The 24,083-nt window shown below is 41.6% G+C and overlaps 1 protein-coding gene across 9 annotated transcripts in view; it reads left to right on the top strand.

The window, feature by feature from the left end:
- The window catches only part of NEDD4L (NEDD4 like E3 ubiquitin protein ligase), a 340,623-nt gene that overhangs the window by 143,016 nt on the left and 173,524 nt on the right, over window positions 1-24,083 (top strand). Inside the window, exons 1-2 of one of the 9 annotated variants that reach the window (XM_070512970.1) lie at window positions 17,671-17,759; window positions 18,228-18,457. The exons of 6 other annotated variants lie outside the window; for them this stretch is intronic. The gene's annotated coding sequence lies outside the window, so the exon portion shown is untranslated. Of the gene's footprint in view, window positions 1-17,670; window positions 17,760-18,227; window positions 18,458-18,561; window positions 18,849-24,083 lie in introns of those variants that run through there. 2 more of the 9 variants (XM_070512966.1, XM_070512968.1) reach the window with 2 other exon arrangements.

Below are 24,083 nucleotides of genomic sequence, written 5' to 3'. Positions count from 1 at the left end.
GCCCATCCCCGTTGGCCAGGCTGTCCTCTGGGGCAGTGTTACTCAAAGTGTGGTCCACGGACCAGCAGTGTCACCTGGGAGCTTGTTAGAGATGCAGAATCTTGGGCTCTGCTCCAGACATGCTAAATCAGAGCTCACTTTTAATTGGATTCCCAGGTGACTCATGCGCAGTTAAGTTTGAGAGTGCTAGTCTGATGGCCTCCCTCAGGAGAGGACGCAGCTGTGCCTTATCAGCAGGGATGGTGCTGGTCCTTTTCCACAAGAGGATTCTCCCCTTCCTCTTTGTGCAGCCCTCCAGTCTGCCTGTCCCTGACCCATGCTGCACTCCCCCTGTAAGGCCTTCAGCACTGATCTCTACAGGGGCCAGATCTTTCCTGGTTAGTGTCCATTCCTTCTTCATACACAGCCTCCATCCTTCTGGATTTATATGTTCTATCATGTTCCTCATGTTGGGCAAGTGCTCTTGCTTGTATTTCATGACTCTATTCATGCTAATTTGTATTTGTTTAGTTTATTTCGCGTTTTCTCATCATTGATGTTAAGGACCTTAAAATGCTTGCTTGTGTGTATACCACCATGTAAGAGTTCCATCATCATCGTCGTCACCATCATCATTATTTCCATTTCTTTGCTTTACTTCTGCTGCTGTGAGGGGGTGTGTGTGTGTGTGTGTGTGTGTGTGTGTGTGTGTATTTTCAACTGGTAATATTAGACCTCAATGCATACTTAAATAAAAACTTAATTGGAAATTACTCCTTAAATTATCCACACACTGAATTGGCAGCTAATGTGACTAGAAGTGGTGCATCATTGTCATAAGAAAAATAAAACCCTTTACTGTTGATTCAGTATTTCTAGTCTCTTCCATTTCAGTTTTGGAAGGTCAATTTTTAGAAAGTGGAAGTAATAATTTATCTAGATTCAGTGCTGAGGTTTAGTACACTGGAGGAAAGATTTTAGTATAATAATATGTAGTGTTGGTAAATGTATAAGAATAAGAGGGGTTTTTTTTTTTTAAAGGCTGCTTTGTATACTAAGAAACAGATGGTCATTTTTTTCTAAACTGTGTTAGCTGCACCCAAATTAGTAGATGTTAAAATAACTATGGCTGGTAAAAACATTTTTCAAATTCTTTTTACTTTTTATATAATTAAATGAAATTCTCCATTTGGTAGTTGATCTCTCAGATAAATTAAGTCTTGCCAGACTGTCTGAGAAGATAACTAGTGAATCAGACCCTAAAAACTTGTAGCATTTGAAAAATAACAACTATGTGCTGCGGTTTATAAGGGCATCATTAAAGAAATTTTTTCAGTGTTTTAAAATTTGTACTGGTGAATCTTAGCCTGGTTTAAGTGAATCCAGTTCATATCAGCTGCTGTGAAAAAGCCTTTGCTTCCAGCCACAGAAAAGAGCCAGTTTCAGGAATGACTTAAAAAATTCAACCTCTTTTTTGAATTCGAAGACCTAGTTGACCTTATTACTAGATTTGTCATAGTGTCCATTTCTACTTCACTTTTAGGCACTAACACATTTATGAAATAGTTAAGGATGATTCATTTCTTCACACTAAGCATTTATTTTCCTTTTGGTATATATGTGACAGGTGGCTGTCTGGAATACTAAGAGAATTAAGTTCCTTGATTTCAAGATGCTTACTGTCTAATAGGAACTTTAAAATTCCCACTGGGCAGGGTTACATGGGATCACTCCATCCAAGTGAGTGAGTTGGCATCTAGATAGATGAAAATTAGTCTCGTAACTTTACAGATATTTGACATTACGTTGACTGGTGACAGGTTGTGATATGTGGGTATTGCATATGCTTCTGAGCTTTAATTAATCTTTTTAAAATTAGGTAAAGAATTTCCATAATGTTTGTAGCATTAAACATTCATTACATAGAAGATTTCATAAGTATTGTACATCTTTCTGAAAGTCACTTATGTAAAAGTTCAAAAAAGGAAGAAGGTGCTAAAAAGAAACACTAGAAAAGAGATCAGATAGTTTGTGAGGGGGCCAGCCCTGTGGCCAAGTGGTTAAGTTCGCGCCCTCCGCTTCGGCCGCCCAGGGTTTTGCTGGTTCGGATCCTGGGCTCGGACATGGCACCGCTCATCAGGCCACAATGAGACGGCATCCCACGTACCACAACTAGAAGGACCCACAACTAAAATATACAACTATATATTAGGGGGATTTAGGGAGAAAAAGCAGGGGAAAAAAAAAAAGATTGGTAACAGTTGTTAGCTCAGGTGCCAATCTTTAAAAAAAAAGTAAAAAGTTTGTGAGATGAAATGAAACTCCAACTCTGAAATCTGACAGTACAGTGAAGAAAAGAAACAATAGATTAAAAAAATAAAGAACAGGAAAGAGAGGAACTGAACATGATAGCAAGTCGAATGTGTATCAGATGCAAATAACCCAGCAGCTGTGAGCACCTCAATACAAGATATTTGGATTGAGTTAAACTAGTTGAATAAATATTATTTTATGAATAATCACAAGATATTCTAAGATAATCTACCAAGTGTAGTAAGTAATACAGAATCAATTGTATGTATCCTCATTTATTATGACCTATTTGTGTTTCCTGCTATTTAGATCATTAGTCCTCTTAATTAATTGCTTATGAACTAATGTGGGTTTTTGGTCACCAGCTTCTAGCCAGTACTTAAGCAGTCGTGTGTCAGTGGGAGGGTGAGCTCCGGGGCACTGAGCAAACTCCCCTGGTAATCTGTTGTGTTCACAAATGGCCAAGGGAATAACAGAGATTAAAGAAAGATAAATATCACCTGGCAAAAATATTTGGCCTTTCTCAAAATTATGGAAGTTATATTTAGGAGAAATGTTTTTGGTAAAAATATTGGAAAGTTTGTTTTATAACCATAAGTAGCTGGGTTTGTTTTGACTAGAGGGAGGGGTGTGTGTGAGAGAGAAGCAGCGGATAGGGACTGTGGAGTTCGTCAGTCGAGAGAAGGAAACAAGATGATTAAGTTATTTGGTGTAGAATAAGAATAGAAAGCACGTAGGAAGTAGAATCTGGAAATTGCAGGGCTTTCCATTAGTCATTTATTGAAGCCTTATGGAGAAATGGCGGAAACCACCAGTAATTAAGAAAAGAAAGAATATTCTTGTGAAGCAAAGTTCATACTCTTTTCCTGGTTGGATAGAGCATAGTTCTGGTTCAACCCAATTCTCCTCTTGCTTCCTTTTCCGCCTGCTTTGTTCTAGCCAAACTAAACTGCCTGAGTTCCCTGTATGTGTTCTGGTTTCTTTTCTCTTCTGTGCCATTCTTTGTGCTCTCCCAGGATCCTCTTTCTCTTTCTCTGTGTGTGTGTGTGTGTGTGTGTGTGTGTGTGTGTGAGAGAGCCCTGCTTACCTTGTGAGACCCAGTTCACATACCAACGTTTGTATGAAGGCTTTCTTGATTCCTTTCATTCCTTCTAATTGCAATAAGGCGATTCTCGGAGGAATCAAAGATGCTCCCCTACGCATTGAGTGCAGGATCCATTGAAACTTCCAGCCTAAGTGTGGCTTAGTTGAGCGTGGCGAAGTCACTTGAAAGATTACACCAAGTTTTCCAGTTGGACGAAACCTGTTTACTATGTTTGTGGAACTGTGTTCTCACTGGGACGCTGTGTAAGGAGAGGAGAAACCCATCTTTGCCTGACATGGTAACTGAGGTGTAGAGATCTGGCGTTATGGCTTAAGATGTGTGGGGGAAGTAATACAAAAAAGTGGAGAGAGGCCAGGTGAGGGATGAGGCAATGGGACAGGTAACTGAAGAGACAGCAGAATTGCTGGTTAGACTGGAGGCATGATGAGTGTGTATGTTTGGGGGGAGGCTGGTGGTCCGCCTCTCCTGACCTCATCAGGAACGTACTGCCCCAGTCACCAGGCTGCAGGAAGCAGTCGTGTTCCCACCTGAGCACCTCCTTAGGTCATCACGGGGCCATAGTCCTGCACAGTGATGGGCATGTGGGATGACCCTCAGATACGGTCTTCCACCCCTCCCTGCACAAGAAGAAGCTTCTTCACCTGCCTCCCTCCCTCTTGGCCTTTGCACTGCGAAACACGCTTTCGTCTGCCATCTATTCCTCCTTCTCTTTAAGCTTTCGCATGATGTTGTTTTAAAAACGGTTAGAAGTACTTCCACCAGAAAGTAAAATTTAAGTACTTCAGAGGAAATTATTATGAGGATGTCTAGAAATTCCAGCTGGCACCACCAGGTTATTTCTTAACCATAACAAGTAGCTGGTTACCACTGAACCTTGAAAACCGGAGATTATCCCATTTAATTTTGACAGACGAAAAGCAGAGGGCCATGCAGAAAAAAAAAACCCAGCCAGCCAAATACCTCATTTTAAACATTTTTCTGGGGAATTGGAAACAATTCTAGTTTATAGCTAGTACTGGGCCTTGACTGTGAATTGTGACTCATGGGTCTGGACTACTGTTGTCGTGTTTCTCTTCTCCTCCACTCCCCCCCACCCCCCGAATGGGTTAGGCAGTTAGGGTTATGTGTACATATAACAGGTAGGGGGCCTTGTCTCCAGGACTGTTTTTTTTTCTTGGTGCCGTAGGAATATATTAAGGTATTTGGGTTGCCAGTCTTGTGCAGAACTAGCCAGTAGATTCTAAGAGACATGAGAGCTTAGGGCCCCTGAGTCCAATTCCACCTTTGAAAAGTCTCTGTGACTGAGTAGCAGTGCTATCCATGCCCACTCCCCGTAATGTTCTCAGGGTGCGGTCACACCCTTGACCTGGCCTCTGCTTGACCTTGACATCTGCCCTACTGTCTGACATCTGGCTGTTGATCAGGATCTGCAGATTGCTTCAACAGGATGTTCATGTGGAATTGTGGTCCTTTTCCAGAAAGAAGTACCTGTAGCCTAGAGGGAAGGGATGTATTATTTCCTCGCTGGTTTCAGTGGTTCCTACCACCCTGGAGTTCCTGTTCTAATGGGGGTTTAATCAAGAGGTGCATAGACACAATGCATTCTTTTTTTTTTTTTTTAAAGATTGGTACCTGAGCTGACATCTGTTGCCAGTCTTCCTTTTATTTTTTTCTTCTTCTCCCCAAAGCCCCCCAGTACATAGTTGTATACTCTAGTTGTGAGTGCCTCTGGTGGTGCTAATGCGGGACGCCCCCACAGCATGGCCCGATGAGCGGTGCCATGTCCGCGCCCAGGATTTGAACTGGCGAAACCCTGGGCCACCAAAGCAGAGCGCATGAACTTAACTGCTCATCCAGGAGCCAGCCTCTAATGGGGATTGAATAGTAACATTTTATTTACTGGGATTCACTGGGGCAAACATTTAGGAGCCAAGTGAAAAAAATTAAATATAAAACATGTTGAAAATTTCTTTTTGGTTTCAGTTCTTACAAGGACTTAGGGTAGGAACTCAAATAGAAGTATTTGCTTTAACCAGCAGATAAATTATTAGCACGTTGTTTGTTTACACATGAGTCAGAGCTTCTAAAATTTGTTCCCATAAGTAGGTTGAGCCTCCTTCTCCGCCTGTAGGGTCTAAAAATGGAAATGTGAGTCCAAACTCTTTCCAGATCATAAAAATACTTCTGAATTAGTAGAGCATGAATGAATGTGATTTCGAGTGTCATCTTCAAGTTCCCAGGCCAGGTTGGGACCTTTTAAGTGTTCTAAAGTTCCCTGTAGTGAGGATTAAGGAAATAGGAGCAGCTTTGCTTCTGGCCTTGGCCACTTTCCTAATGAAATCAGAGCTCCTCCCCCTTGGTTAAGAAGACCCTCTTTCTGTCGTTTGGGCTACAATTTTTAGGAATTGCCATCTGCGGCTCTCACATAGGTAAGGTCACTTCCTCAGTGGTGCGTTGCTGAACCTGGAAACGGAGCAGGCTCTGAGTGGTTAATTATTCCAGTGACCTGAGATTTATACATCAGCCTGTCCTGAAGATGCATCTCAAACGTATCAGGCCATGTTCTTGGCGTTAGTAAGTTCACTGTCCTGACATAAGAGTGAGTCTTTGTTGATTCAGGATCTGTGCTGCCTAGACGTGGAACACTGTTCTGATCACAGATAGAAGTTTTACTGTTAGGCTAAATGTATACTGATTGCAGCAATTATTCTGGTGGTAATTTTTTTTTTTTTTAATCTATGTATGAATCTCATCACTCTTCCCAAAATGTGAAGTGCAGGGTGAAAGCCTAACAAGGCAGTGAGGGAGATGATAGAATTTTGTTTAAACTTGGCCTGTACTGATGAAATGGTGATTATTCTTCCCCTCCTCCTGCTGGTTTATTAATCCCCTGCTCTGAGAATGCCAGCTGGTGGATGGGTTCCATGGCTTGCCTGCATTGTGGCTCTTAAAATTTTCCATCTTAGGTATTTTTCTTTCGTGTTCTTTATAAAAATACTAGGTATACGTAGAACATATCACCTATAAAGGGAAAGCTGCCTTCGTTATTAAAGAAGATGAAAAATAAAGGAATTGAGTATGCAAAATAAGAAATTAGAAAAAGAACATGTAAATAAACAAAAAATAAAAAGCTAGGGGCCAACCCAGTGGAATAGCGGTTGAGTTCACACGCCCTGCTGTGGTGGCCCAGGGGTTCACTGATTTGGATCCTAGGAGTGGACCTACATACTGCTCGTCAAACCACGCTGTGGCAGGTGTACCACATATAAAGTAGAGGAAGATGGGCACAGATGTTAGCTCAGGGCTAATCTTCCTCAAAAAAAAAAAATAAGTAAAAAAATTAAAAAGCTAGGAAGGATAACTCGAGAGAACAAAGATAAAAGTTAAAATTAATAAAAGTGAAAATAAAATTTAAAGGATAAATCCAGTAGCTAGTTATTTGAAAGCACCAATAAAATAAATTCCCATCATACTGAGGAAAAGGGAGAGCAAAAATAGACAACGGAATGAGAAAGACATAGGAGAGATTAATAGATTTTATAGGAAAATGCTACATGCAGCCCCACGGCAACACCTTTGAAAACAAGGATGATTTAATAAAATACAAATTACCAAATTGATCCAAGAAGCATGGAAAACTTGAAAAGCCTGGGTATTCTGGAAGAGATAGCAAATGTGATTAACAGTTACCATTGAAAAAGGCACCAGGACTCCATGGGTTTCCAGCTGAGTTTTATCTAATCTTTTAAAAACAGGAAATTTGAGTGTTATTTATACCATTCTAGGACATCATAAAATGTGCCGAGGTTCCTAGTTCATTTTATAAAACCATAATTTTAATTTTAATAAATTCTAAAGAAGAAAGGTATAGACCAATATTATTTGGGAAAGTAAATACAGATCAAAATAATTTGTTAATAGACTCTTAAGTCCATCAAAGGTTAATGTACTATAATCAATAGTTTATTCCAATAATACTAGGGTGATGAGGTATTAAGAACTTTGATTCCCATTATCCATTACTGTACCCCAGCATATTAAAGGAGAAAAATCTTAGGACTGGATCCATAGAGGCTGAAGAGCCATTTGATGATGTTAAGCTGCCATTCCTAATATACGTCAGTCTATTTCATACATTAACTTCTCTTACTTAAGGAGACACAGTCCTGGATTCTCTGTCCAGTTCCACTGAACTATTTATGTAATCCTGTATCAATGCTTCAGGATTATTTTATTCAGTTCAAAAAAAAAAAGAGAGAAGAGCCAGCCCTAGTGGCCTAGTGGTCAGTGTGCTCTGCTTCAGCAACCCAGGTTCAGTTCCCGGGCGTGAAACTACACCACTCATCCGTCAGTAGCCATGCTGTGGCAGTGCCTCACAAAGAAGAAGTAGAAGGACCTATAACCAGAATATACAACTGTGTACTGGGACTTTGGGGAGAAAAAAAAAGAGAGAGAGGAAGATTGGCAACAGATGTTAGCTCTTTGTCAGTAAAAAAAAAAAAAAAAAAAAAAGAAAAAGAAAACCTCACTGTTTTGGAAATTCTAAACGGAATTGCAATCAATGTATGTATTAATTTTGGAATAACTGATATATTTTTATGTCTTACCATTCACTAAAAGGGGTACAGGTACTATACTTGTTCAATTTCTTCTCAGGCTATTTGCTGCTATTGAGAAAAGGAATGCTAACTTGCATTTCCACGTGCTTATTTTCGAAACAGAGAAAAGACAATTTTTAGAGACTTATTTTTTTATCTAGCTACCTTGACAATTTTTGCTATTGATTTTAGGATTTTTTTTTTTTTTTTTTACTATAGGCTCTTGGATGTTCTAGACGTGCGCATTTCATTGTCTTACTACATCCAGTAGAACCTCTAAGACAATGTTAAGTAATCATAAAAGCAGACATCCTTCTATAAGTCCTAATTGTAATTGAAATAGTTTTCATGTTTTGCCTTTTGGGAAATATCTGTTTTGGGGCTTTCTTTTTTTTTCAGTATATAGCCTTTTTTATGTGTAAGTAATTGATTTTTATTCCTGTTTTGCTTTTTACCTGAGAAGAGCCCAGACAAATGTGGAAAGAAAAACCAGTGAGAGCAAAGTTGGCTTACAAGTGATCACAGTATGCTAAGAAAGGCTTTGTGATCAGATCAGTGTGGCATTGATACAGGATTACATAAATAGTTCAATGGAACTGGATAGAGAATCCAGCACTGTGTCTCCTTAAATAAAGATGAAGAGTTCAATACCGTTGAGAAAAGACATTATTTATTGGATAGTGCTGGTATAACAATCTCTTTAAGGTAGGAGGAGGGGAGATGGACCTCTCTCTTACTTTATAATCAGAAATAAATCCCAGAATCTTCAAAAACTTAAATGTAAACAAGCAATTCCAATTTACCAGAAAATAGAGGAAACTACTTGTAAGAACTTCTCAAGCAAGATTCTCTACCTGCAAGCTATCACATTGGGGATGGGTACTTATAACATGTATGACAGACAAGGGGTTACTGTCTACAATATTAGTAACTCTTCTGAATTGGCAAGAGAAACACGACTCAGAACAAAGCACAAAGAATATAAATATACAACTCACAAGAAGTAAATTCAGACAGCCGGCAAACCTGTGAAAAATAATTCACATTTGTTAGGGAAATGCAGAGTAAAACAACAATGAAACGTTACTTTAAACCCATCAGACTGACTGGTGAAAATAGAGAAGAGTAACACTTCTTGCTAGCGAGGATCTAGCAGAAGTGCTCTTCTCATAATACTGATGGAAATGTGCTTTACCATGCTTTATTTGGGAAGCTGACTGGCAGTGCATATTAAGATTAAAAACTAATATACTTTTCTATTAAACAGCCTTTCTCCTGGGCATCTGTCTTCTAGAAATAAAAGTGTCTGTACACAAAGTCGTATGTATAAGAAGGTTTATTATACCATTATAGTGGCAAAATACTGAAAATACCAAGCCATCAGTTGACAGATGGCTGACTTATGGAATATTTGTTACATGTCCTATTATGCAGCTATTGAACAGAGAGAATTAGAGCTGTTTTAGAGTTGGCTTTAGAGGGGTTTCTGTGAGAAGTTGATGCAATAGAAGCAGGGTGCAGAAAGGTATATAATATCAAGTTGTGAAGCAAAGACACAATCTCCCTATATATATTTGCCCATGTGTGTAGACGTGTGAGTGCGGAGAACAAGATGACAGCAGCCCTTCTCCAAGTTAGGGGGAGTGGCCTGGAGGTTGATGTGGGTGGTGGGAGGGGCAGGGAGAGAAGGGATTTCTAAGCCGCCTCCTCTCGCTCCCCCTCAAATGTGAAAACCTACCCATGGTGTTAACTATGTTCCGTATTTTTTCTGTGGAGGAAGCTGCACAACGCTGTGTTTTGAAGTTTAAAAATCCTGGTTCCTTCTCTTAGATCTCTCTTTCTTCTTTCCTTTCTCATACCAGGCTGTGCTTGTTTTGATGCCCTGATACCCTCTCAGACTTTATGAGGATATTAATTAGGCGTATTTAAGATTCTTCTGTTTCAGACTCGGCAAGCTTGTGCCCCTCATTCACAGCACTGGGATTTTCATGTTTGGAGATTCTTGATTGTCTGCTGGCCTTTATATTTGTGACTCCTATTTGCCTCTTTCTCATCAGAGGAGCCTGTGACTGGTGTTTGTCGGGTGGAGGCCGTGTGTAGGGCTTGGTGGAATGGGCCAGCAGGTGGCCTTTTAGGTGTGGCTACTGCACGTCCTCTTGGCCGTCGCTAGCTGCCTGCACTTCTAGTCTTAGGACTGCACTCCTGCTTTCACCTGCATGAAGAAGGTAGCAGTGGGAAAAGCTAGAGGAAGTGAAGTTTCTTGATTAATCATCCTGACTGTTGCCCCTGAGTCTCTCCAGCCCCTTGTAGCACTAGACTGCTGAATTTCTGGCACCTAGAGAATACTTCCACTTACACGGCAGCTCACCCTGTACACGCGGCGGCTCTGGTTTTCTTTTTCTGTCCATCTGACCCATTCTATTTCTGTTCAACTGAGGGTAGTCTTGCCACTTCCCTAGGACTTTCATGGATGTGATATGTAGTCTGCGTGGAAGACAGGGAGGTAGAAATGTGCACTCAGGGCCATCCAGACGCAAACTTCTATTTCTCTCTCTAAGCCTTAGTTTTCTCATCTGTAGAGCGAGGATAATACCAGTACCTATCTCACAGGGTCAGTGATGCTCTTACAGGGCTTAGCACAGTGCCTGTCGTGTAGTAAGAATTCCATTAAAGGTAAGTGCTGCTGTTCTCAAAAAACCAGGGTCATGGTAGGGATGCTCGACTGCAACATGTTTTTGTCCTCCCAGTAAATATATATAGGATGTCTTTCAAGAGCTCTGTGGTGTTTATTGATGTATCTGTGTGTGGGTGTTTTTGTAGATAAATTCCTACAGTTGAATTCCTGGATGAAAGGACATGAACGTATACGATGTTCATGGATATTGGGGACTTGCCTTCCCAGTATTACACTAGTTTCTGCTGCCTCTAATAGCTGAGAGTACCAGTTTTTCCTGTGCTCAACATTACTTCATTTTATCAATCTTTTAGTCTTTGCCATTATGGAAGGTAAAAATATCTCATTTTGTCTCTTCAGTCAGGTTGAGTATCTCTTCATACATTTGTATTTCCTCTTCCCTCTTTTATAAAAGACGTGCTAATTTTGCATCCTTTGTCCATTTTTCCTTTAGGTGGTTAGTTTTTCATTGACTTGTAAGAGTTCTTTGTGGAATAGGGGATTTAACTCCCCACCTGCAACATATTACAAATATTTTTCTCACTTGATTTATTATGTATCTTGTATAGAAGCTTTTTAACTTTAACACTGTGCTTTAAAATACGCCTTTTCAGTGGTGTGTTAGAAAGCTAACAACTATTTATAGCATTATATCTTTTATTTAAAATAAGGGGTTTTCCTTCACCAATTGTGAAAGTTAAACATACACATTTTTCTAAATCTGGAAAAAAATTAGGAAAAATTAGAAGAAAAAACTACCAACAACACAAGGAACATCAATATTTTGGCATTTTCCTTTCAGTTGTTTTTTGGTGGGGAATGTTTGTTTTTACATAATTAGCATCATAATATAAGGAAATTTTCCTAGCCTACTTTTTTTGTCACTTAACGTTCCAATATGTGATATTCAGCATTTCATTTTCTTAATATATACAACCTTATTTAATCATTTCTGTTCTGTTTAAATTTCCAATGTTTCGTATAAGAGAGGAAAGGTTCGGTGAATATCTGTGCAAAAAAATTTAGTTTTAATTAGATTATGTTCTTATGATACCTCCCTGGAAATGGGATTACAAAGTCAAGGAATATTAGGACTTAAATACTTTTGTGATATATTACCCATTTGCTTTCCTAAAGTGTGGTACCAGTTGATACTTCCATCTGCATAAAGACTCTTACTGCAGGTTCATGAGAAGATGAGAGCCAGCTGGAAGAACTGGGGGAACGAGCTTCTGAAAGAGGCACAGCCAGTATGATGCAAGGCTCTCACGTGGAAGTGCCTTTCAGAGGTTTGAGGAAGAGCAAGAAGACTGGTGGGGCTTGGGGGAGAGGAAGTGAAGGGGCGAGTGGTGGGGGTGAAGGGGAAGGACCAGGCCCGAAGCCATGGCTCATGAGGGCTGTGAGGGCTACCATGGAATTTGCATTTTATGCTTATGGTTGTGGGAACCAGCAGAGAGAGTTGCCAGACAGGAGAGTGGCTTGGTATGACTCTTGTTGCAGCAAAGAGTGGCCCGGAGGCCAGATAAGAGGCTCTCGCCATAGCCTGGGTGAGAGAGGATGGTTTGAACACCTGTGTGGTAACATCCAGAATGAAGAGAAGGGGATGACTGGGAATTTATTTTGGCAATGGAGGTCTTAGGGCCTACTGATGGACTGGATGTGTGAGGGATAAAGAGAAGAAGAGAATCGAGGAAATTTCGGCTTGAACAGCTGGCTGGCTGGTGGCCACCGAGATGCAAAGGTTAGCTGGGGAACTGGTGTAGAGTCAGAATCAGTTCACGTTAGGTCTCTTAGAGCTCCAAGTGGAGATGTGAAGGAGATAAATAATGAACATTTCATAAGTCAGGGAACTGTCTGTAAGCTGTCAGCTTATAAATGCTTGAGGATGCAAATCATTGGGTCTTGGCCAGTGCCTTGAGCAGAGCAGGCACACAACGTTATGTTACTGACTGATGTTTAAACATTCAAGAGACCTTTCCCCCTTCTTGATGAGACAGTTTTCTTCTTTTAGATGTTTTGATAAGGTCACTAGTGACTTGGTTGTATTAACCTGTGAAGCATGTAAACCACACATTGTCCTTTTTTGTAATGGCGTTGGAAGAAAAGGCCAATCCGAGTTAGGAGGATTTGATTTAAGACCTTGTGAGGAAATTCAAGACTTTGTGTTATAATCACTAAACCTTGCCTGCGTTATGTAAAGATTTTTGCCTGTGTCATGTCATCCTTGTTTTGTTCAATTTATTCCTCCCCCTCCAAGTGCCCTAGTTTCTCTTCTGCTGTAGCTGGTTTTGAACAAAACAGAGAAATTTGTGTTTTTTTCCCCCTCCAGCATTTGGATTCTTCATTTGGTTACTCATTCTTTTTAAATAAGTGGTAATGGGGCCGGCCTGGTGGCGCAGTGGTTAAGTGCACAAGTTCCCCTTCTTGGTGGCCCGGGGTTTGCCGGTTCGGATCCCGGGTGTGGACATGGCACCGCTTGGCAAAAGCCATGCTGTGGTAGGCGTCCCACATAGAAAGTAGAGAAGATGGGCACGGATGTTAGCAGGGCCAGCCTTCCTCAGCAAAAAGAGGAGGATTGGCAGCACATCTTAGCTCAGGGTTAATCTTTCTAAAAGTAAATAAATAAATAAGTACGTGATAATACATTCTTAGCAATTTTTAAATAATTTTTTCTGATTATAAAATAATTAGACATTAGGAAAGATAAAACATAAAGCGCTGATGCACCTGTAATCCAAACAGCCAGAGAGAGATCATTGGTTACCATTTGGTTTTATTTTCTTCTAATCCTTTGCCTATGTTTATACTATATGTATATGGAAATAGTTTATGTATTTGGAATAATGCTATAATATTTAGAATAATGCTTTTTAAACAGTATTTTATGGTGAACTGAACATTTTGTAATAATTTGTAATGTTATTTTTAGAAACATGATTTTTGAAGGCTGCAGAGTATGGGTAAGTTCACGATGGATTTTAAGGAAGAAAATCTCAAGATGATCTCAGTAATTTACAAATCCTTCTAAGATTAAAAACAAAAGCAGACAAAATACAAACACTGAAAAGTCTTTGGAATACTACTATGAAGTTCAAATTTTGTGTTCTTAATAAGATCTTGCTTTGAATGAAGTCAGCTTTCATACTTTTCTTATTCCTTTTGGTTGTGTTAACAAATTTTAATGACCTTTTGTACACTTCCTCTGCTTTCCATTGGAACATACTGATGCAGTGTGACCCTTGGTGGTATTTCATAAAATCTCACTGTACAAACTATCACCATCTTCTATGTATAGTAAACAGTACTACACTTAGAATTTTTGTGCTACAGTCCTATTTTTTTGGTAATATGTCAGAAGTGCCAGGAGCCATAAAAAGATGTACATTTAGCTGTAAGTAATATAGAATTAAAGAATCATCACAAATTTTTAACATTACTTTGAAAATAAAATTTAGGAAAAAAAATCCCCAAGTAATGTAAATGAGAAGAGAAGCAACTTTTCCTATTACCAGACTTCTGGTCCACCCGCCCCTGTTCATTCACAGTTGTGCCTTCAGTGGCCTTTCCTTGTCAGGAAGGACCATGGGGAATTCCAAGGAAGGCTATCCCCTCCTCTTGCTTTGCTAACTGCATTCTGCCCACATTGTGAAGCTGAGGTGTCCGTCTGAAGATACCGTCAACTTCCCGTTCATCAAATCCAGAGGCCTGTATTTGCTCAGCATACTCCAACCTTTGTGTATCCCTTGACCTTTGACTCTTGGCTCCTGCCTCTCCTCCTTTCCTCTCTGATCACTCCTTCTGTGGTGCCTTCTTCTCCAAGACTCTAATCCCATTTCCCTATGTTTTGTTTTGTTTTGTTTTTTTAACCATGGAAATCTCATAGTATCTGCTGTTGTGTCAATGGAGAGTAAGACTTAGAAGCTATAAAAATGTATACATGTAAATATGTAAAACTTCAGAATTGGGCTATGTTATATATAATTTCATAGCTTACATTTCTTAACATTATAGAGTGAATGTTTTCCCATGTTTTAAACTATTCCTTGAGGACACAAACATACAGATATCTGTAATTTATTTTCTCTGGGGTTGGTCATCAAGGTTGCTTCAGGGTTTTTTTTAGTTTCGTTTTTGTAGTGAACTTGGTCTGTATCGCTCAACTGTGTCCCTGATTATTTCCTTAGGATAAAGATTCCTTGGATTGGAATTATTAAGTCAAAGGGGCTGAGTGTCTTTAGCCCTCTAGATTGTCTAAAGGCTCTTCATTTCCTTCTCAGTGGTACCTCTTCTTTAGGCTTTCTTCATCTTTGTTTATTCTATGGCAACAGATTTCCTAGCAGGTTTCCTTGTTTTCAGGCTCAGTTAACTCTAGGTTGCCCTGTACCGCTGCTAACCACAATGACCCTGGAAACTACAGCATGTTTGTGGCACCCCTGTGTCCATACTCCCTTAGGAATTCCAATTACAGCGATCCAGCCAGCCTCCATACCTTCTTCCTGGGTCCTCCAACTTTGTGGGGGGGAACCTGCAGTTTTGTGCATGAAGGGGCCACTCTAACTTGGTGGTACTGTCTTCCATCAGTCTGTAGGGCTTCGTGACATCCTTGACTCAGCCCAGCTCTGCTCCTTTTTGCCCTCTGGTTGTTCCAGACTTTGATATTCTTGACTCAATCTCTAATCTCCTCACTCTCAGCCTATAACCTAGTCTTCTACTGCTTTGGAAAAAATAAAACCCCGAAACACAAAAATCAACCCTCAGATGGGGAAATACTCTGAACTGCCCTTCCCTCTACCTTGTTGCTTGTTTGTCCACAACGGCACTTGTTCTTTCTTCTTCTATATCACCTCCGAAGCCCCACCCCCACACCCCTTCTCCAAGGCCACTGACTCTTTTTCTCTGCACAAAGTCCTGTTCTTTTAAGCCACTGGTCTCAACTGGGGGCCGCTTTACCTCCCAGGGGCCACTTATCACTGTCTGGAGATATTTTTGGTTGTCACACCTGGGGAGAACTCCTACCAAGTGGGTGGGGACGGGATACTGCTAAACATCCTACAATGCACTGAAACACCCCCCCTTCCCCCAGTGTAGAATTACCTGGCCTCAAATGTCAGTAGATCCCAGGTTTAGAAAGCCTGTTTTAGACTTACTCTCAGACCTTGACCATTCTGCTCTGGTTATCCAGTGTGTCTGCATCCTTGCCTCTGTTCACTACAGCTGCTCTGTGGAACAGTGGGTTTTCCTTTCGGGATATTGGGGAATTGATCATTTCGGGCTATCCTCAGTTACCAGTATGGGGGGAGCAGGGATAGTAACACTGGGTTAGGACTAAATGTTTGGGTTCAATCTACTTTAGCCTTTATTCCCAGATTGTGGTGCTGCTCTGGTTGGGTCCTAATTTCCTCCTCTAGATGGAGGGGCTTGAACCAAGACTTCTTATGTTTCCTCCGTTGTTAACATTTATTAATTCAGTGCTAAGGTTGTTGTTGACTAGGTTTGGTTGCGTTTTAGTGGAGGTTGGGCAGAAGCTGAGTTCTACGGGCTGGGGAGAAAGATGTGGATGTAGACTACTTGGTCAGTAAGTTTATTGTAAATGGAGGTGGTGGAACGAGTTTGAAAGGTCATTTGTAGGATTTTTTTTTCTTTCTGCCAGAATAAGGTTTTTCTAGGCATTTTTCAAGGCAGAACCTCAGTAGACAGGGAGGGAGTAAAACATCCTGAAATGAAGTGTTTGGCTGTGGAAGAATGGTGATTAATCAGAAATCTGAATTCTGCCTTCAGTTTTTATATTGATACTTGGAATGAAATGACCGTTAACGTATTAATTTGCTGGGGCTGCCATAACAAAGCACCTCAGACTGCGGGGCTTAAACAACAGAAGGTTATTTTCTCATGGTTCTGGAGACTGAAAGTCTGAGAACAAGGTGTCAGCAGGGTTGGTTTCTTCTGAGGTCTCTCTCCTTGCTTTGCAGATGGCCATCTTTTCCCTGTGTCTTCACATTGTCTTCCGGCTGTACCTGTCTGTGGCCTAATTTTCTCTTATAAAGACACCAGTCATATTGGCTTAGGGCCCACCCTGATGACCTCGTTTTGGCTTAGTTGCCTCTTTAAAGCCCCTGTCCCCCAAAACAGTCACATTCTGAGGGTACTGGGTGTTAGGACTTCAACCTAAGAATTTTGGGGGACACAATTTAGTCCATAATAGTTCGGTAATATTTGTTGAGAAGTATAGGTACATTTTATCTTAAAGGGAACCAGCAAATTGTTAAATAACATATTGAGCTTGTTTATATATATATATATATATATATATATATATATATATATATATTCTTTTTTTTTTTTTTTGAGGAAGATTAGCCCTGAGCTAACTGCTGCCAGTCATTCTCTTTTTGCTGAGGAAGACTGGCCCTTAGCTAGCATCCATGCCCATCTTCCTCTACTTTATATATGGGACACCTACCACAGCATGGCTTTTGCCAAGCGGAGCCATGTCCGCACCTGGGATCTGAACCGGCGAACCCTGGGCCACTGAGAAGTGGAACGTGCACACCTAACCACTGTGCCACCAGCCCGGCCCCTAGGTATATTTTCTTAGACTATATTGTGGTTTTTATTTCTTTAACCCTCCAGACAGTGTGTAAATGTGAAACAGTTTAATTTTATAATTTTAGACATAGTCAAAGAAGATGGAGTTTCTGCTCCTGAATTTAGCCTGTTTACCACTTATCTATCCTCACCTGCTTGATACTAAAGCCTTGAGGTGTTTCTCTTGTTAGTTCGAGAATTCTACTGAAAATGCTTGGCACTCTCAGCCTGTCTGTCTGTGACAGGGTGTCTTTGGGGACGGGATTTCCAGTAGTGACCTAGAGTCGACTTTCCCCACCAAGCCGTCAGTGATCCTCCGGCCAGCAGAGGTCGCTGGCGCCGCTGGGGATCTGTTTTGTCATCCCAGTACCTCTGGGAATCCCAGCCTTTGAGCACCCGTGGGAACTTGAAACTCTAGTTAGAGTTTTTCAGCTGACGTGCCAGGAGCCCTTCCCGGTGAACACAGCACCAAATTTGAGTTAATGCAGAAAGTTAGACTTTTGCTGTAAGTGGGACACTTCCTGTTTCAGCCACACCTGCTGGGGTTGCAGAGTGGGGTTTGACCTGCTTCAAATAAGAGCAGAGAGGCATAGCTTAGTGCCAGTCACAAGCCAGAGAAGGAGCACACGTTTGCCTCGGCCTCGGGAGGTCAGTAAAGGGTGGTCGGATTGGTGAACTGTACCCTCAGCCAGGACACAGTGCTAAAGGGTACCAAGATAGCCTCCGCCTCAGTGCCCTGGATCTGTACCCGAGGGTACCCAGCGGGATCACCTGAAAATGGGCTTGCCCAGCAGGGATGGGGATGGTGCAGTTACAGAGTGGTGGTGCTGTCTCTCATGTGGCACCGAGTCCTCTCTGTTGCTTCTGTTTCCTGTTGTCGTTTGTATCATAGTTATCTTTGTTCTGGCCTTGTTTCCCCTTTGAGACTTCAAGCTCTTTGAGGGGCCAGCAGGTTGTATCCTCCATCTCGCAGGCAGGAACCAGAGAGAGAAGCTGAGTTCCTTGTGAAGGCTGAAGGACAGACCTCTTCTGCCTGTCTGCCCAGAAAACTCGGATACAGCTTTAAATAAGCAAATAGCCCAGCCCCCGTTACAGTTATTCACAAAACCATGTGCGAGCCGGTTACTGCCCATCCTGTTTGGTAAGCCTTCGGTTCATCTTTCTACCCGTTGAGAAGTGTCATTTGGAGAAGCAGTGCTACAGGTAACTAACTTAGTGTGATGGCGCGGGGTGGCTATTTAAGCTAATGGCTGAGCTGGGTGGAGTTACTTAATCCTTACGGTAGGGGTGGGGCTTGACTCAACTCCTTTTCCACCAACAAGCGTTTCTTTCTCCTGTCATTGAAGTGAATCATCGGTATAAGTAGTGAGCTCGGTGCATTCCTCCTCATTTGTGTTAAACTTGCTGGTGGTCCCTCCGTGTTAGCAGAGGTGTGTGCGGGCAGCACTTCACCACAGGGGAAAAAGAAGGCGAGGCCAGGAGCCCAGGGGTCCTGGAGGTAGATTGCCAGCTGTGTTAGTGCAACGCCAGCCCAAGCAGACGCTTCCGGCAGGAGAGGTGGCTTGTTTATCGTGAGCCTTGAGGACAATTATAGGTAAGAACAAAGACGCCACTGTATATTTATTATATGAATGCAAAACGTTGGCACGGAGTTTGATTTTGGTGCAGTACTGTTTTTATATTAGCAGCAGCATTCTAGCACAGACCAAAATTTTCCATTATAAATTACTTCTTTTTGGTGTTCATGGTTAGTTGTAGTTGATCAGTTTCGCTCTCCTTACGTATTATAGACGGGATGGGAGGCAAAGCGTGAAACTTGAAAAGAACTGTGATCTGAATTGTCATTCTCTACTCTTGCTTTCTTATCTCTGTCTCGACTATTTGAGAAAATGTACGCTTTCTATTCCAAAAATGAAAGCACAATGGATACTTTTGTTTTCTCTTTGAAAATAATGGAAAATGTAGACCGCTTACGTTTATGAATCTTGTTCTCTGATTTAGAAATTGCTGGTTCGGGAGGAAATAATTGTGTTTTTCTTCCTGCTCTGTTTTGGGTCTCTCTTTTCGCTGAGTATTTGACTTAGAAACCTCCCTGGAGAAGAGAGAGACAACAGCTGTACCAGGCTTCAAATGAAATAACATCTTGGGTCATGAAATGGTTTGCTTGGAGAATGATTTATGGTTTATATCTGAATTGTTGGTTGGTAGTGAGAAAATTTTTCTTCCCCTTAGTATTTGGCTTGCATGACTTATTCTATGAGCATTTCTTCTTCTTATTACTACTATTGCTTTGAGAGAACAGAAATTAAAGTCCAGAACGTACTCAACTGAATTTTTCCTTGAGGTTTTGTTGTTATTTTCCCACCCTTACTATTCATACGTATGAATATACGTTATGATTAACACGTGATTTCTGTTTCTTGACTGTGTCATTTGATGTTGATTCATAAACTGTTAGTTGACTAGTTAGTGTATGTCTGTATCTTGCTAAAATAAGTTTGGGTGCAGGCCACACCTTTATATGAATGTGCTCGGTTACTTGCAAAAAAGTTTTCCTAATGTTAAATGTTGCTTAAGATCGATGGAATTCTAAGACAATAAAAATGTAACGGCAATGTGAAATGGCGAAGCCTGTAGTGAAATCTGAGTTATTTTTTAATAAAGGACTTTATTTCACATTGAGAAGTATGTTGTTTACTTGTGTTTGAGTTACCTTGTGCCAGTTGAAGAAAACAGGCAACTAAACTATAAGAGAAGAAGGAATTCAAAGAACTTATGGGGTATTGCATTTTTTCCCCCCAACATCTGTGAGAAGGACAAGGTGAACTTTCATTCTGATGGGAATTTGAGTAAGATGATGGTGAAATCAAGAAAAGAGGAAGAAGAAATATTTTCTATTTAATTAGGAGAAAAGAAATGGGAGCGATTCTCACTGATGTTATGGGTTTTCTTTTAATTAAAAAGTGGTTTTTTTGGAGTCTTGTATTGCAACTAAATGTTGATTTAAAACATTCTCTTGTCATTATGGAATATAATGAAAGGATATAAAATGAAGGCAGGAACGGAATGACAGGAATTCGCCACTTGAGTATAAAAATGTTCTCCTCAAGTGGTTAGTTTGGTGGGTGTGTTGACGCTGGAGAGCATGTATACTTACTGACAGCATCTTAGAGGTAGTTGATAAAACAGAGGCTTTTGTGATTGTGAGGGTTGTGTTGTGGGGGAGGGTTGTTTTGATTTTTTGTATTTCATTCCTGGCAATGTTCCATCAGTCTGTACTTTGGGCTTTTCCAAATCAGTTTTCAAGGTGGGCTCGTTTACCTATCATTTCGTTCACTTTGGCGAAAGTCTGTCCCTCCTTGTGATTTCCTTCCTTGTGCATTTTGAGTTAACGATGACTTAAGGTGCCAGCGATGAAGAGAATGGGCAGGCTTGTGGCGAGCCTGCTGGTCTCTCGCCTTAGATCCCACAGGCTTCTGAGGTCATTCACCTTCAGGGCGATGGCCGAAGCACGTGTTGTCGTGTGTTCTCAGAATCTGTCCCAACTGTGTTCTCAGTGCCTCTGAATTCCACCGAGGGTCACTTGGCACACCTTCACCTACAGTAAATATTTGTGCTCCCTCCGTGCTTGGCCTCGTTTTCTTGGTACCCAGGTAGGCAGGAGCACAGGTGGGCAGCTCCCGAGTGCGATCCCGCCCACCAGCCAGGACTTGTGGGTCAGGCCTGGGTGAGACCCCCAGCTGCCCTCCTGACACCAAAGGGGCCTTTGTTTCTGACTCCTCTGAAGGCCTGAGGGATCGATCTAGAGACTCCCTCCTGCCCTGCTGTTGTTGCCAAAATAATCACGGGACCTTAGGTAATCATGAGCTGTACTCCCTCAGCTGAGACATATGTGAGCTATTTATTCATCTTAGAAGTAGTTACTGGAAGAAAGGGTAAAATTCCAGCTCCTGCTTGACATCATCTCTGAAAAGAAAGGATTGACTTTCTTCTCCTAGAAAATGGAAGACTCAGTGGAAATTTTTGGAACAGCCCCTGAGACGTGTAACGTATCACCACCTCCCAGAGGCGGTGAACAGTGTCCCTTCAGACTAAGTGGAAACACAGAGACGGTAGATTCAAGTGGGATAAATGGAGTTTAATAGAAATGCATAAAAAAGCACCGCTTGAAATGATGCAGGCCGTCTTGCTCACTTCTCTATTACTCATTGGGGCCGCTGCAGGTGAGCAGCTCAGATGCCATTATAAACCCTCCTCTGACTCAGGTCGGTGACTGGAAACCCCGTCACATTACAATGGGCATTTGGTCATGGATCTTGAGCAGAGGCTGGCTGTGTGGAGTCCTGGGGCTGTGATTTTCTGGAGCATTTGCCGGTGCTGGGATTCACATCTTCAGCTCAGCTAACAGGGTTGAGGAGATTATTTTGGCTAAGGTCTGCCATGCTAAGTAGACAGCCTTGAGACTCAAGGAAACTTCTAGCTTCTTTAAAAGAAATGGCGTGGTAGGCCTGAGGGCATTTTAATATATTCCGCTTTTTCTTTCTTGCCCTGTTGTATTGAGGTTGTATAATTGTATCCAAGGTTAATCAGTGAGTAATTTATCTGAAAGAGATTTTTTTTCTCTTTGGACCCTGTCCTGTCTGGTATTACATTTGTGTGCCTATATATTTTAATTCATTGACAAGGCTATTTATGACACTTGTAATGCCTTGTTCGTTACATGAAAATAATTTATCCTCTGATTATTCTTTTCGTATGTCAGTTACCAAATTAATTAATTAATTAATTATCTTTATGTTGGACACTGAGGGGTACCTCTTTTTCACTTACGCTTGGTAGTTTTTGTTGACCTAAAATTCTTTTAAGGTTGATTTTTTTTCCCTTCTCTTATTCTTGTTTTCACTGGATTGATTTTATTTTTAAATATGTACTTTAACAGTCCTTACGCATTGGGCTGAGTGAGGATGGCGATCAAGGACAATTAAGACTTAATTGATTTGTAAGATTAGTGAGAGTGGGAAAATATGTCCCCTAATTTTGTTAGCTGGTTAAAAAAAGTTAATTTTCTTTTCAGTTCTTTGTTCATTAATGGGAGGCCACAAACCAAGGGTGAAGTAGTTTTCCTCGTGCGTGTGCCAGTGGAACTCGGTTTCTGAAGAAAATAAAGAATTTAATGGTTAGAGAGATTATGTAAGATGACAGATGATGTGTGATTATGTCAGAGGGAGAGAGTGAGAATAAGACTGAAGGAGGGCCCTGCCACCTGCGGGAACTGCAAGTTCCGGGAGGTGATGCATTATCCCACTGTGCAGGGATTGCCATTAAAATTCGATTTTGAGCGTGACACAGGACGGAAAGCTTTGATGACAAAGCCGCCTCTTACTTTAGCAATAACTAGTTTAAGAATAAGACCCACCAACTCCACTGTAAGATTCAGCAGTGCACTTCTGGGCGGCGCCGTCCCCTCTGCCCCACCCTGGGCAGGTCTCTGCACCTGCCCCGAGCCCGAGGCCGCCCCAGCCTCCTGCTGATGCCTAATCCGAGGTGTTACACGCATCATGATTAAATTGCCCTTTTGTTGTGTTGGTGCACATGTATGTCTGGCTCTGCTTCTTTTTTTAGGAGAGGGGAGAAGAGTGGACAGAGAACAAAACAAAAAGCAATTCATGAGCTCCCAGATTGAGTGCATTTAGATTCTAAATAGCCTCCCAATGTTGAGGTGAAACTCATTCGTTTGTTCAACAAATATGCACTGAACCTCTCAAGGGGCCACTCAGGACCTGGGTGCTGAGGAGGCCAAGGTAAACAGGAGAGCCCAAGTGCCCATCAGTGTCCCGGCCAGAGGGCTGCATAGCCATCTGCGGCCACCTGCCTCCCCATCAGCAGGGAGCCTCATGGGGGAGACTGATAATACCCAAGTGGACGAGTCTTGTAATTGGAGGTGGTTTGAGGGGCTATACAGAAACAAAATCAGGAGAAAGTAATAACGATTGCATGGGTGGGTGAGCTTTTTTCCTTCTGCACGGTTCCTCCTCACGTGTTCCAGTATGGCTGTTTACAGTTAGTATGGAAGTTGTGGCCAACACTGGGATAGTGGTTAGAAAACTTGCTTTAAAAAAATCCTTTAAAACATCATTCCCATGGAAAGCTATACATTATTGTGCCTAGAAGAGTAAATGGTCATTGATCCTGGAGCAAATGAAGAGAGATTTCCTGGAAAAAATACTTTCATTCATTGGACATGCCTCAAGTATCATCTCTAGTCCATTTTGGAAACTAGGGACATCCACGGCTAGGGAGTAGCCTCAGAATGGATGAATTCTGCCCTCTAAGAGGTGTGGCAGCCTGGATACAGAGGCCCAAGGCTGAACTTACAGCTGTACCGTTGACATGACATGAGTTTTGTCGTTTGTCAAATGGAGTTGTGAGGTTAGGTGACCTCCAATATTGAGCGCTCACTTTTCTTTTTTTCCATGTCAAGATTTATTAGAGCAACCTGTGGCACCAAACCTTCTAAGTTGTTACGAGTTTGAAACTATAGGATAAATATTGAGAGGGAAGGGTGACTGTAAAGCCATGCCGAGCAGTACACTGATGAGACATGGTCCAAACCTCCTGAACTTCTTAACCCAGGTTCGCAGAGAATGACTTAAGGCATTCTGAGTTTGTCAGGTCACCAGGGCCATGAGTTCCTGTGCTGTGCTTGGGGGCAGGGGAGGCCCGTGGGACATATTGTGGTCTACGTCATTGCTTGGGACAACTGCAGCTCACCAGGTGCTAAAGGTAAAGGGTATGGAGGCCTGGCCACTGTTGGGTGAGACTGGCTGAT

This window comes from Equus asinus, chromosome 7, assembly GCF_041296235.1.
Source record: "Equus asinus isolate D_3611 breed Donkey chromosome 7, EquAss-T2T_v2, whole genome shotgun sequence".
Lineage (NCBI taxonomy): Eukaryota > Metazoa > Chordata > Mammalia > Perissodactyla > Equidae > Equus > Equus asinus.
The sequence above is the reverse complement of the archived record's forward strand: the minus strand, read 5'-3'. Positions and strand labels throughout refer to the sequence as shown.